Below are 12,251 nucleotides of genomic sequence, written 5' to 3'. Positions count from 1 at the left end.
ACCATCAAAACGCGATAAATACGCGTGCATATTTACCGCGTTTTAGCTGCGTTTTTGACGCTTTTTACCTGCCTTTTCATTGCCTAAAGTCAGATGCGTTTTGAACACAAAGACACAACAAAACAAACATACAAACACTATGAAAAAAGGTGAAAAAAAAGAAAACAAATATAATTATTAAAATTATTAAAATCATAACGAAAATAGTTATATTTAATAAAATAATAGTGGTTTTATACTATTTTTTGATAAAATATCAATTATTAAATAATTTTCTTCATTTTAATTGCCGGACTATGTGTGTGTGTAAAGGGACATATCATTCCATTATTTTGATGTCAGAAAAGCATGCGTTTTGGTAGTCCAAAATGCATTGTTTCTGCAGCTAAAAAGCATGTAAAACGCTGGAATTTTGATGTTTCTTGCTTTTTGCTACTTCTCATTGACTTCAATGTTAGCAAAACGCAGCCCAAATGGCAAAAACAATTGACATGCTGCTTCTTTGATCGCATGGTTTTTGCCCAAAATTATGCAAAATAAATGCAGCGTTTAGAACAGCAAAGTGCGGACTAGAAATCCCCATTTTCCATAGACTTTGCAGGAAAATCAAAACGCATTCAGTTTTGCATGAAAACGCTGCAGTTCAAAGCGGACCTGAAAAGCAGCTAAAACGCAGGTGGAAACGCAAAGTGCGGACACAGCCTTACAGAGAAATGTTGGTGTGGGAAGGGGGGCAATGAAGGGAATGTAGGAAAGGTCCAAGGAAATCCTTTCCACTAGAGCATCTAATAGAGCATCTCACAATGTTATAGAGGACTTCATTATGTGGCTAGAATTCAGCTGACTCTTTATATCTTTTTACGTATTCTGCAGGAAGTATCAGGTACGGAGCATTTTGTAATGGTATTTGGGTGCTGATTTGTGGTCTTCATCTTGGATTCATAATAGACTAATTACAAATATTGTTCCCGTTCTAGTGGCTATTGCTATTTGGGTTAGAAACATACAAGATAGAAGAACTTTACTATGCTTAGATAGCCAAGGGGCGGTTTTTATCATCAATACTTTGTCATCAAAATGGCCTCAAATGGTCAAAATCCTCAGACATTTAGTTATGTGCTGCATATTTGGCTGAAAGCTCGTTACATCGAGGGGGAAAGAACTGTATAGCTGACGCTCTCTCGTCCGCAGTGGGAAATATTCTGAAGTCGGGCACCAGAGGCTGAACAAGAAGGGATACCTAATTTGTGCTTGATCCCTCTTCACAGTGAGAATCCTCTGGCTAGCAGAACATGGGCAGATTATTCGGCCACATGGAGAGACTGGAAACATTTTTGTGAATCAATTAAATCGGATTATACTCAAAACATTGCAATTTGATGAATTTCTGTTGCTTTCTGGTTCTTTAATTTCTATAATATTAGCAGGGTTTTCTCTCTTTTTGAAGTTATCAGGTAATAATGCTTTGAGCAGACATTTTCCGGTAAAACAATTTATAAAGGGCAAAAGATAGTTGCTGAGCCAGATGAGAGGCGCCCAATATCTGTTAACCGTTTAAGGGCTCGTGTGCACGTTGCGGAATTGCATGCATTTACGCTGCGCATTGCACTGCAGCGTAAGGCTATGTGCGCACGTTGCATCCAGTGCGGAAAAGAACGCACCCTCTGGCAGATGTGACGCTGCGTGTTGACAAAAAGAATGCATCCAAAACGCATGTATTTTGGAAGCATTTTAAATGCGTTATGGATGCATTTTTGTCAGTGCGGTCCCTCGGCAATTCAGCTCTGCTACATTCCCGCTGACAGCAGATAGAATCGGGTGATGAGAATGAACTCGGATGAACTGCACCCAACTTCATTGTCATCCCGCGGCTCTGTCTCTGTGTGCTGTCATGAACTCAGATGAACCTCCGAGGTCAGTGCCAGGACACAGGAGTCCGCAGCAGTGACATCAGAGCTTCACCCGATTTCACTGACATCGCGAGGCGCTCTCTCTGTGTCGCAGCCTGATTTGCGGTCACACGTGAAGAACTCACCTGTGATCGCAAATCCCCTGAGTGACTGCAGTGAGCCGCGCTATCAGCTGTGCTTTCACTCAGGTTACTCGCGGCCACAGCTACAGTCCTCCACCTGAGAGCGGTGGCCACGAATAACCTGTGAAATCACAGCTGATCACGCTGACTCGCTGCATTCATTATGCACAGAGCTGATCGAACGCCCAAAAAACCGGGGCCGGCGGATCACTGACAGACTGAAAAATAAGTCCGATCTGCTCCGGAATCCGGTGCCCATATAAGTCAACGGGGACCGGAATCTGGAGATTAAAAACGTTTGTGGAGGGGATGGGGGGTAGGAGCGCACGCGGTGTACTCACTGACATGGCGGTACACTTCTTCCGGGTCATGTTTTTCTCTTCCGGAGCCAACAATTCAATATTCATTGTTTTGCCCGCCCACCGGGGTGTGTCATTGGTTGCAGTTAGACACGCACCACCCTGACTGGCAGCATGTCAGCTGACTGCAACCAATCACAGGAGGCAGGACGGCCGGTGGGCGGGGAAAGCAGTGTATCCGTCGCAAGTGTGACTCCAGCTTTTTAATTTTTTTTTTATTTAAATAAATAATTAAAAAAAACCGCCGTGCGGTCCCCCCTAATTATCATCCCCAGCCATAATAATTCCAGGCTGGGGGCTGGTATTTCAGCCCGCAGCCGCCCGGTATTGCCACATCTATGAGATGTGGCAATCCTGGTACATTACCGGCTCTTCCCGGAGGCGTGATGCGGTGCCAGACGGGGGGTAATAGGTTTGTGATCGCCCGGGTGTCTGTGAGATACCCGCATCACAAACCTGTAAATGAATGTAAATAAACACACAGAGAAAAAATCCTTTATCTAATATATAAAGCTGAATGTATGTGTGTACGTGTGTATGTATGACCGGGATTGGCATCTGCATCGTCGCAGCTACAGCCACAAAATTTTGCACACTCACACGTCTGGACCCCGAGAGCGTAAAAGGCAATGTTATGAGGTGAAATTTTAACCCCACAAGTCCCAATTTACCAATCAATTTTGCCCCTATCTACATAATGGGGAAAAAGTGAAACGAAAAGTATATCCGCACCGTCACATTTACAATCACGAAATTTTGCACAGACACCTCATGTGACCCAGGGAATATCGTAGACTATGTTTTGACAGGAAAATTTAACCCCGCGTTGCGTTTTACAGTTACGCTCCAAAAAACATGCCTCCATTAAAGTAAATGGAGCCTGGAACTACAGGTTATTAGTAGGAGCTGTTATTGGTTGCTATAGGAACAAAAGACATTCATAGTATAAGAAGCTTATATGTGAGGTAATAAGCTGTTGGTGGGGAGACGGATAGAGACAGAAAGAGAGAGAGACAGACAGGAAGGAGACAGAGAGATAGAGACAGACAGGGAAAGAGACAGACCGAGACAAACGGTGAAAGAGACAGATGGTGAAAGACAGACAGGGAAAAAGACAGACAGAGACAGACCTGGAAAGAGACAGATGGGGAAAGAGACAGATGGGGAAAGAGACAGATGGAGAAAGAGACAGATGGAGAAAGAGACAGACAGACATGCAGACAGGGTCAGAGACAGGCAGACAGGGAAGGAGGAGACAGCCAGAGAGACAGACAAAGATAGATGGGGAAAGACACAGACCTTGATAGAGACAGACGGGGAAAGAGACAGAGAAATAGAGACAGACAAGCAAAGAGACAGACAGAGACAGGCAGACAGGGAAAGAGACAGACAGGAAAAGACAGACAAAGAGACGGGGAGACAGACGGGGAAAGAGTCAGACCTGGAAAGAGACAGATGGGGAAAGAAACAGAGAGATAGAGACAGACAAAGAAAGAGACAGACAGAGACAGGCAGATGGGGAAAGAGACAGACAGGGAAAGAAACAGACGGAGAAAGAGACAGATGGGGAAAGAGACAGATGGGGAAAGAGACAGACGGGGAAAGAGACAGACGGAGAAAGAGACAGACGGAGAAAGAGACAGACGGCGAAAGAGACAGACGGCGAAAGAGACAGACGGAGACAGAGACAGACAGAAACAGACGGGGAAAGAGACAGACAGACGGGGAAAGAGACAGACAGAGACAGATGGGGAAAGAGACAGATGGAGAAAGAGATAGACTAGGAAAGAGGCAGACCTGGAAAGAGACAGATGGGGAAAGAGACAGACCTGGAAAGAGACAGACGGAGCACATTACTTGGCCAATTTAGTTAAATCTGTGTGGAATATCTGGGGTGTTGAAATACATGTTGTGAAATTCTTCTATTAGCTTAGTTTTTGCCTTTTAATAATTACATTTCTATTTGTTTTGTGGTTTTTGTGTGCAGAATACATTTTTGTTAATACATTCTATTTTGTTAACAGCAGTTATTAAACCGGGCGAAGCCGGGTAGTACAGCTAGTTTGGAATAAATTACAAACGCCCCCTCCTTCACCATTTTATTACCCCAACACCCTCCGGCGTAATCCACACTTCCCACGGTGTCACATCCGGCTCTGCTACATGTCACAGCTAGCAGCCGCGCAGAGCACGGCTGCCAGCTCTGAGTGTAGACACTAGAGGCTGTGACAGGCTGGGCTGTGACATTCTCTCCTCCGCAGCTCCAGCCCCTCCCCTCCTCAGTGCCGGCCCGCCCCCCGCAGCAGAGGTCTGCTCTCACTGACTTCTAGCAGGGATACTCGCATGACACTCGGCTTTGCTGTACTGCCAGTGTGAGCCATGTGTCATTCGATGGGATCGCACCAGTGTAAAATCACACAGGGGCACGCGGAGACAGACAGCGGAGGAGATGGGGAGAAAGTGCTCCCTCTATCTTCAAAGCTCCTGTGATGTGATTGCAAGATCGCATCACAGTCGCATGACCCTCGGCTGACACCCGCAGTAGAGGGTCATTTGCATATTGCTTCCGATGCTGTCGCATCTGAAGCGGTACGCAAGTGTACAAGAGCCCTCAGAAGTGTGCGGGTGATGATATCTCAGACTCGTGCGGGTCTGACATGAAATCACCCGTCACAGCCTGCCACTGTCTGAACATGAGCGTGCATGTAATAGAAACACATGCACGCTCCTTTCAGATGTGTGTGCGGCTGTGCTGCGATGTCAGATTTGTGGGAGTCCCTCGCAAGTGTGACTGCTGCCTAAGATAAACCGCATGCTTTTGTTTTGTTTTTTTAAGTTAAATAAATAATTACAAAAAAATGACGTGCGGTCCCCCCCCCAATTTTCATCCCCAGCCATGATAACATCGGCTGGGATTTGGTATATTCTCAGCCCGCAGCCACCCGGTATTGCCGCATCTATTAGATGTGACAATTCCAGTGCGATATCGGCTCATCTTGATTGCCCTGATGCGGTGGTAATCAAGGTAATAAGCAGGGGTTAATAACAGTGCATGGCTGCTACTAAACTGCATCACAAACCTGTAAATTACAGTAAATAAACAAGACACTGAGAAATCCTTTATTTGGAATAAAGTAAAAACGCAGCCTCCTCCTTCACCACTTTATTACCCCAACACAGCCCTCCAGCTCCGGCGTAATCCACACGAGATCCAGCGAACACACATCCAGCTCTGCTACATGTCAGAGCGAGCAGCCATAGAGCACGACTGCCCGCTCTGAGTGCAGCCTATTACTGAACCGCGATAAGCGATGACTGCACGGCAGAGCTGTCACAGGCCAGGGGACGCGTCAGCCAGGAACCAATCACAGATGAGAGGACGGCCGGTGGGTGGGGAAAACACGGAAAGCTGTGTGTATGCGATGGACAGTACAGGAAGTGAAAGCGCGACCTGGAAGCAGTGTGCCGCCATGACACCGAGTCTCTGTAAGTATGAAACGCTAATTTATTTCTGATTTTCTTCATTTTTATTAATTGCCGAATCCGGATCGTGCACCCGGAATCCCGCGCCAGGGTGCGGCACAGATATAGCACTGAAACCGCACGGATCCGGACTTTTACAGTGTTTCTGCAGCGATTTGATGCGTACATGTGCTGTCAAATCGCTGTAGAAGATTATGCAGTTAAGTGCGCATGAGCTCTAATGCAGTTTTGGTGTGTGGTAGAGGAATACTGATGATTTGCAGTTTATTCAGGACGGATTCTGTTATTGCATATTTTGCTGCTCTGAGAATAGTAGAGTTAGGCTTTGTGCGCACGCTGCGTTTTTGTCACATTTTTTGTGCAGTTTTGTTGGCAGCAAGTTCTGACTTTTCACTTTTGTGTGCGTTCTACTTGCGTTTTTGTCACAAAAAACGCAGATTGCCCACATTGTTCTTTCTCTCCAGAACCGATTGTACAATCGGCGGGCATGTCACTCAGAGTGAACGCGGGTGAATTCGTAACGTCACTGCCGTGACACACGCCGAACAGTGGAGCCCCCAGATGTGACGTCAGGGGTTTACACAAGTTCATTCCAATCGTGCGGCTCTGTCTGCACGCACAGCAGGCACTCATGCTCTATGACGCTCGCTGTGACAAGACAGGGATGTAGCAGGCGGAATTCACCGTGGGACCTCATCTGGATGACTTCGGACCTGCAAGGGTTTTTGGGGGTTAAAGTGGTGAAAGAGGGTGCTTTTAGTATTTTATTTCAAATAAAGAATTTTTCAGAGGGGTTGTGTTTATTATTTCACTTACAGATTACGGCTGGGGAGGGGTCTCAAGAACACCTGCCATCACTAATCTAGTAGTTAGTGGCAGCTGTATGCTGCCATTAATTCCTTATTACCCCGCTTGCCACTGCACCAGGAAGAGCTAGGTTTATTGCCAGAACTGGTGTATCTTCCGGATTTAACACTTTTGGGGTGGCTGTAGGCCATCCCAAATACTAGCCCCCAGTTGTCTGCTGTACCTTGGCTGGTTTTAAAAAAATGAGGGGGAACCCACATTATTTAAAAAAAATAAAAAATAAATAAATAAATAAAATATTTTTTAAAAAAAATAGAGATCCCCTCTATTTTTCATAACCAGCCAAGGTACAGCAGACAGCTGGAGGTTGCAGCCTGCAGCTGCTGCTGTTCCTGTACTGGATATGAAAAATGGGGGGAACCTCACATCATTTTTTTTAAATTAAAAAAAGCTAGCCATCCATATATCTATCTATTCTGTTACTTCTTTCTATCAATTCTATGTTCTTTTTATTATTTTTATTTTTTTTTTCTATCCATCTATTCTAGCTATCAATTATCCTATCCTATCCCTTTTCTCCTTTAAAAAACGCATGTTTTTTTTTACATTTCCAAGCTCTCTGTGACAAGGAGCAGTTTTGGTGCAGTTAAAACTGCAACATGTGCATATAACCTTAGTGTCATCTGACAAAACAGTTTTTTTCCGGTCAGATGTTTGACGATGTCTTCTAAAAAGAATATACTTGGTTCTATTTAATAATAATTAAAACCATACCTGTGACATTAGTGACATTGTGGGGAAATTCACTTTCACTTGACCTCACTGGTGTCCTTAAAGATGGATTTTCCCCAATCAACGAGGCACCTAGGAGAAAAGAAGAAAAAAGATTATTATCTTAGAAAAGTGGAGAAAAACATTGTACAGCAATTTCATTATGGATATTATGATACAACTAATATTTAACCCTTCCATGTAAGAGCCTATTTTTGCCTTCGTGACCAGGCCAATATTTTCATTTCTGACCAGTGTCACTTTCACAGGTTATACCTCTGGAACGCTTCAACAGATCCCAGTGATTGTGCTTCATGATAGTGGTAAATTTACAACAATATTTTTTGCGTTTACTTGAGAAAATATTGGAAATTTGTCTGAAAATTTTGCAATTTTCAAACTTTGACTTTTTATACCCTGAAACCAGAAAGTTATATCACACAAAATAGTTAATAAATAATTTCCCACATGTTACTTTACATCAGCGCAATTGTTGAAATATACATTTTTTGTTAGGAAGTTAGAAGGGTTCAAAGTTTATTACCAATTTCTCATTTTTCCAAGAAAATTTACAAAACTGTTTTTTTTAGGGACCACATCACATTTGAAGTGACTTTGAGGGGCCTAGGTTAGGGGTAAATGGGAACGAGCCCTGGGTCTATGACAGATGACCACTGCACAACTATTTTGGCACAGATTTGCTGTCTCCGAGAGCCAGAGGCAGGTATATAGGAGTATATAGGACACCTAGCCTACTATACAAGATAGGACTTATTTTTTTATTGCAGATTTGAAGCAGTTTCAGATCTCCAGCATGTCAATTCTTTCCGCATTTTTCCCCTATTTTAATGAAAGGGTAAAGATGTATTAATAAATGTGCGTATCTTATGTGTTTTTCCTGCCAATACAGATTTTTCAGCTGTAAATACTAAGCATGTGCAGATCCCCTCACACTGACAAGAGCCATGCCAGGTCCTGGCCATGACCTTACAGACATTACTCGGCTTGAGATCATCATAGCTGCTATTGGCACCATATGACTGCCGGCACGGGGTGTCGATGGGTACAAAGTGGGGGACCCCCAACTTCAAACAAAGCGATATCACTGGCATTACTGACAGCGGTAAAAAATGATCTGTCTCCCACCTGGCATGATCAAACATGTGAGATGGGACATAAAAGTCCTCTCTTGGACCCTCGGTGTGGCAAAGTGCCCCCCGCCCCCGGTCCACCTCCCATTTACAATCACCTAACATGGCCACCGCATGAGTGGTGTTCCCGCTGCTCATGTCCTCCTCCTCCTCTGAGTCCTGACTTTTTTGACATGTCAGAATAGGCAGAAAAGTAGTCTCCAGGTCCAGCCAGGTCATCCCCGGTCCCATCGGTACATCTCATGGAGCGTCGATCCCCCGCCACCCCTCCTTGTCGTTATAAGAAATGCTGACCGCATTCGCAGCAGAGAGCGGCTGTCTGCCGGCTCTGCAAGCAGGGACATGGAGCTTACTGCACTCGTACTGCCGTGCTGAGAACCCGGGGAGTGTGAGTGCAGTATTCTCAGGTCACTGCAGCTACACTTCTCACATGCAGTGCCTGCTCTTCCAGAAAATGGGGGAAGCGTTGCCTAAGTGTGCCCCCTATATTCTGGAATGAGGTTACTGTAGGTCACTTTGCCCTTGGTTGAACCAGGACAGTGTGGTTGCAGTATTCTCTCAGATCACTGCAGCTACACTTCTCACATGGAGTGCCTGCACTTCCAGAAAATAGGGGTAGCGTTCCCTGAGCGTCCTCCCATATTCTGGAAGGTCCAGAGTCATCGTGGGACCGCCAAAATGGATTACGGCGGACAGGATTTTTTTCTTTCTTTCAATAAATTGGTGAAATAGGGAATGTGTTGGGAGTGTTTTTTCAAATAATGGGTTTTTTTTGTTGTCTTTATTTTATTAATTACTGACTGGGTTGTAATGTCGGGTAATGTCTAGTTTTCATAATGGGGTCCCTTGTGGAAGGTTTCTGCTGTTTAGGTAACTTAGCGGTCCTGCAAATGCAACATGGTGCCCGCAGTCTATTAGGCTATGTGCCCACATGTGCTTTTTCATGCTTTTACGCTGCATATTGCACCGCAGTGTAAAAGCATGCGTCCTGCGTCCCCAGCACAATCTATTAAGATTGTGCATAATCCATCCGCACGTTGCGTTTTAGAACGCAGCAATTTGGATGCTGAAATTGTTGCCAAAACGCTGCGTTCTAAAAAGCAAGCTTTTCGGCTGCGTTTTGAAACACACATGCAGTGACAAAATGCTGCGGAAGATTTGTCACGGCAGAACGCAACGTGCGCACATAGCCTTACAGACAAATTTTTGTTCTAAAATTCAAATATTGCTCCTTCTGTTCTGGGCCCTCCCATTTGTCCAAACAGATGTTTAGTTTATGACCACATGTGGGGTATCAGCGCGCTCAGGAGAAACGGGGGAACAAATTATGGGGTCCATTTTGATGTATTTCTTCTAAAAGTGAATAAATTGGGAATAGAGCAATATTTTAAGTTAAAACGCAATTTTTTTTTATTCCACATTGCTTTAGTCCCTGTGAAGCACGTGAAGGGTAAATAAGCTTCTTGGATGTTGTTCTGAGTACTCTGAGGGGTGCAGTTTTTAGACTGGTGTCACTTTGGGGTATTTTCTGTCACCTCAGCCTCCCAAAGTCACTTCAAATGTGATGTGATCCCCAAAAAAAGGTTTTGTAAATTTTGTTGAAAAAATCAGAAATTGCTGAAGAACTTTTAACCCTTCTAACTTCCTAACCCCAAAACATTTGGTCTCAAAACTTGTGCTGATGTAAAGTAGACATGTGGGGAATGTTATTTACTAATTCGAGTGACATAACTCTGGTTTCAGGCTAAGACTCCACAGTGCGTTTCCACCTACGTTTCAGCTGCTTTTTAGGTCCGTTTTGAGAAGCACCTTGTTCATGCCAAAAGGCATGCGTTTTGATTTTACAGCAAAGTCTATGGAAAATGGGGATTTCTAGACCGCACTTTGCGTTTTAAAACGCTGCGTTTAATTTGCATATTTTGTGGCAAAAACCATGCGTTCAAAGAAGCAGCATGTCAGTTATTGTCCTAAATTTACCACTAATTTACCACAAATTATTTCACTTACAGATTACGGCTGGGGAGGGGTCTCAAGAACACCTGCCATCACTAATCTAGTAGTTAGTGGCAGCTGTATGCTGCCATTAATTCCTTATTACCCCGCTTGCCACTGCACCAGGAAGAGCTAGGTTTATTGCCAGAACTGGTGTATCTTCCGGATTTAACACTTTTGGGGTGGCTGTAGGCCATCCCAAATACTAGCCCCCAGTTGTCTGCTGTACCTTGGCTGGTTTTAAAAAAATGAGGGGGAACCCACATTATTTAAAAAAAATAAAAAATAAATAAATAAATAAATAAAATATTTTTAAAAAAAAATAGAGATCCCCTCTATTTTTCATAACCAGCCAAGGTACAGCAGACAGCTGGAGGTTGCAGCCTGCAGCTGCTGCTGTTCCTGTACTGGATATGAAAAATGGGGGGAACCTCACATCATTTTTTTTAAATTAAAAAAAGCTAGCCATCCATATATCTATCTATTCTGTTACTTCTTTCTATCAATTCTATGTTCTTTTTATTATTTTTTTTTTTTTTTTCTATCCATCTATTCTAGCTATCAATTATCCTATCCTATCCCTTTTCTCCTTTAAAAAACGCATGTTTTTTTTTACATTTCCAAGCTCTCTGTGACAAGGAGCAGTTTTGGCGCAGTTAAAACTGCAACATGTGCATATAACCTTAGTGTCATCTGACAAAACAGTTTTTTTCCGGTCAGATGTTTGACGATGTCTTCTAAAAAGAATATACTTGGTTCTATTTAATAATAATTAAAACCATACCTGTGACATTAGTGACATTGTGGGGAAATTCACTTTCACTTGACCTCACTGGTGTCCTTAAAGATGGATTTTCCCCAATCAACGAGGCACCTAGGAGAAAAGAAGAAAAAAGATTATTATCTTAGAAAAGTGGAGAAAAACATTGTACAGCAATTTCATTATGGATATTATGATACAACTAATATTTAACCCTTCCATGTAAGAGCCTATTTTTGCCTTCGTGACCAGGCCAATATTTTCATTTCTGACCAGTGTCACTTTCACAGGTTATACCTCTGGAACGCCTCAACAGATCCCAGTGATTGTGCTTCATGATAGTGGTAAATTTACAACAATATTTTTTGCGTTTACTTGAGAAAATATTGGAAATTTGTCTGAAAATTTTGCAATTTTCAAACTTTGACTTTTTATACCCCGAAACCAGAAAGTTATATCACACAAAATAGTTAATAAATAATTTCCCACATGTTACTTTACATCAGCGCAATTGTTGAAATATACATTTTTTGTTAGGAAGTTAGAAGGGTTCAAAGTTTATTACCAATTTCTCATTTTTCCAAGAAAATTTACAAAGAAGGGAATTTTGTTTACTTACCGTAAATTCCTTTTCTTCTAGCTCCTATTGGGAGACCCAGACAATTGGGGTGTATAGCTTCTGCCTCCGGAGGCCACACAAAGTATTACACTTTAAAAAGTGTAACCCCTCCCCTCTGCTATACACCCTCCCGTGCATCACGGGACCATCAGTTTTGGTGCCAAAGCAGGAAGGAGGAAACTTATAAATTGGTCTAAGGTAAATTCAATCCGAAGGATGTTCGGAGAACTGAAACCATGAACCAAAAGAACAATTCAGCATGAACAACATGTGTCCA

The sequence above is a fragment of the Anomaloglossus baeobatrachus genome (assembly GCF_048569485.1).
Source record: "Anomaloglossus baeobatrachus isolate aAnoBae1 chromosome 1 unlocalized genomic scaffold, aAnoBae1.hap1 SUPER_1_unloc_2, whole genome shotgun sequence".
Taxonomy (NCBI): Eukaryota; Metazoa; Chordata; class Amphibia; order Anura; family Aromobatidae; genus Anomaloglossus; species Anomaloglossus baeobatrachus.
Note: the sequence above shows the minus strand (reverse complement) of the source record.